This window comes from Coregonus clupeaformis, unplaced genomic scaffold (assembly GCF_020615455.1).
Source record: "Coregonus clupeaformis isolate EN_2021a unplaced genomic scaffold, ASM2061545v1 scaf0687, whole genome shotgun sequence".
Taxonomy (NCBI): domain Eukaryota; kingdom Metazoa; phylum Chordata; class Actinopteri; order Salmoniformes; family Salmonidae; genus Coregonus; species Coregonus clupeaformis.
In genome coordinates this window covers 259,712-262,968 of record NW_025534142.1, presented here as the reverse complement: position 1 = coordinate 262,968, position 3,257 = coordinate 259,712, and positions in this window count along the sequence as shown.

The following is a 3,257-nucleotide window of genomic DNA, read 5'->3' as shown; positions in this document are numbered from 1 at the left end:
ACAGTACACTCGAGGAAATGCATACGCCATTAGGCCGGAAACATTTCCTCAAATTCCTCCAAACACTGACAAAGTATTAACGTATCCCCCATATCCTGGACTTAACTTGAAACTTCCGCTCGATTATTTTCATCTCATAACACAGTAAGCCGAAAGACTGAAGTATTGTGGACTAACTTATTATAGTTTTTACTGTTGGGTGGTCTCAAGGTTTCTGAATCTGGTATAGATTTCCAAAGACATATAAATACATAGCTTATGTCAGCATTTCTGCTGAGAGTGGGTTGGAGGCAACTATTATCTCTGCAGACATCTATACAGAATAGTTTTTATTTAACTAGTTTAGGGAGCCATATTCTGAAAACATTAAATCAACAGTCAGAAATTCCTATGAACTCTCTCTGCAAATATCAGCATAAACAATGATTGGGAAAAATGTAAACAGCACACAAACAATTCAGAAAAGCAGACATTTACAATCATCTTATGTTAGGTGTCTTAGCCTCAGGTTATACAGTGGGAAAAAAGTATTTAGTCAGCCACCAATTGTGCAAGTTCTCCCCACTTAAAAGATGAGAGAGGCCTGTAATTTTCATCATAGGTACATGTCAACTATGACAGACAAAATGCATTTATTTGTAAATTATGGTGGAAAATAAGTATTTGGTCAATAACAAAAGTTTCTCAATACTTTGTTATATACCCTTTGTTGGCAATGACACAGGTCAAACGTTTTCTGTAAGTCTTCACAAGGTTTTCACACACTGTTGCTGGTATTTTGGCCCATTCCTCCATGCAGATCTCCTCTAGAGCAGTGATGTTTTGGGGCTGTCGCTGGGCAACACGGACTTTCAACTCCCTCCAAAGATTTTCTATGGGGTTGAGATCTGGAGACTGGCTAAGCCACTCCAGGACCTTGAAATGCTTCTTACGAAGCCACTCCTTCGTTGCCCGGGGCGGTGTGTTTGGGATCATTGTCATGCTGAAAGACCCAGCCACGTTTCATCTTCAATGCCCTTGCTGATGGAAGGAGGTTTTCACTCAAAATCTCACGATACATGGCCCCATTCATTCTTTCCTTTACACGGATCAGTCGTCCTGGTCCCTTTGCAGAAAAACAGCCCCAAAGCATGATGTTTCCACCCCCCATGCTTCACAGTAGGTATGGGTGTTCTTTGGATGCAACTCAGCATTCTTTGTCCTCCAAACACGACGAGTTGAGTTTTTACCAAAAGTTATATTTTGGTTTCATCTGACCATTCTCCCAATCCTCTTCTGGATCATCCAAATGCACTCTAGCAAACTTCAGACGGGCCTGGACATGTACTGTCTTAAGCAGGGGGACACGTCTGGCACTGCAGGATTTGAGTCCCTGGCGGCGTAGTGTGTTACTGATGGTAGGCTTTGTTACTTTTGGTCCCAGCTCTCTGCAGGTCATTCACTAGGTCCCCCCATGTGGTTCTGGGATTTTTGCTCACCGTTCTTGTGATCATTTTGACCCCACGGGGTGAGATCTTGCGTGGAGCCCCAGATCGAGGGAGATTATCAGTGGTCTTGTATGTCTTCCATTTCCTAATAATTGCTCCCACAGTTGATTTCTTCAAACCAAGCTGCTTACCTATTGCAGATTCAGTCTTCCCCAGCCTGGTGCAGGTCTACAATTTTGTTTCTGGTGTCCTTTGACAGCTCTTTGGTCTTGGCCATAGTGGAGTTTGGAGTGTGACTGTTTGAGGTTGTGGACAGGTGTCTTTTATACTGATAACAAGTTCAAACAGGTGCCATTAATACAGGTAACGAGTGGAGGACAGAGGAGCCTCTTAAAGAAGAAGTTACAGGTCTGTGAGAGCCAGAAATCTTGCTTGTTTGTAGGTGACCAAATACTTATTTTCTACCATAATTTGCAAATAAATTCATTAAAATCCTACAATGTGATTTTCTGGATTTTTGTTTCGTCAATTTGTCTGTCATAGTTGACGTGTAACTACGATGAAAATTACAGGCCTCTCTCATCTTTTTTAAGTGGGAGAACTTGCACAATTGGTGGCTGACTAAATACTTTTTTTCCCCACTGTACATTACCTGAGGTTCAATTCAGTTATATCATCCTGTGCCAACATGTGATGGTCAATTCCATAAAGGGCAGTTCTGTAATATTAGGCCGCATCTGCAACAATGTTATCTATGTAATACTATGATGTAATGCTATGTTTCCAACATGGATGAATCACATTCAAAACGTTTGTTGGTGTTACGACCCCCACACCAAGACAGCCTGCAGTCCAATTAATATCGGTTTTGACTACATCGGCTGAAGCATTTTCCAAAGCAATATCTAATTTCCTCCTACGACCATAGCCAAGGCACTATCTTATAGAGAAGTCTGAGGTATTTACCTTCCATTTTCAATACAAAGCACCCATGCGACTGGATTGTGCACTCCTCCTATGTATCTTGTTCTTATGGAGGTCAGCGACACCTGGGTCAAACCCTGAGTGAACACAGCAGTTTCCTTTAAGCTCTGGATGATTTTAAAAAAACATCAGTAGGGGCCCCATACGGTGGGGAATGTAGCTCTTGGAGGTGTCCTACCAATCCTACTTGACATTGTTCTTCCCCAGACCCGAGCCTAGGGTGCCTGGAGGGGTGTGTGTGGGGAGGGGCGCAAAGGGGGTATAGGAAAGGGGTCACTGGGGTATCATCATCTGGAGTAGATTAGGTCCCGGGGATGGTCCTGCGTGTGTGTGTGTGACAGAAAACAAGACATGTGCTTTGCGTGCCGTCAGTCATCACTCTCATCTCTACTGAAAGCTCAGATGAGATGGATGGAAAAAATCCCCACCTTATCTATGAAAGGGCACATACCAGCACGTGACAGCAAATCACTAGCATCCTCCTTTGAAGGTCAGAACATTAAAATAACTGTCCCAGAGAAAATCACACTCATCGCCAAATAATGTTGTTGTCGTATTTGTGGCCAAAGCATAAATTGGAGAAAGAATACTTCAAAAACTCCATACCGTTCCAGAAACAGATTGTTTCAGAAATGCTTGCTATTTCTTCATAGAGGATGAGCTCATTGCATGAATATTTCTAATAACCGGTAAACACCCACACCATTCTGCAGATTTTTGGTTCCAACCGCTGTGTCTTTGTGAGACAGGACAATGACCCAACACACCTCCAGGCTGTGTAAGGGCTATTTTACTAAGAAGGAGAGTGATGGTGTGCTGCATCAGATGACCTGGCCTCCACAATCC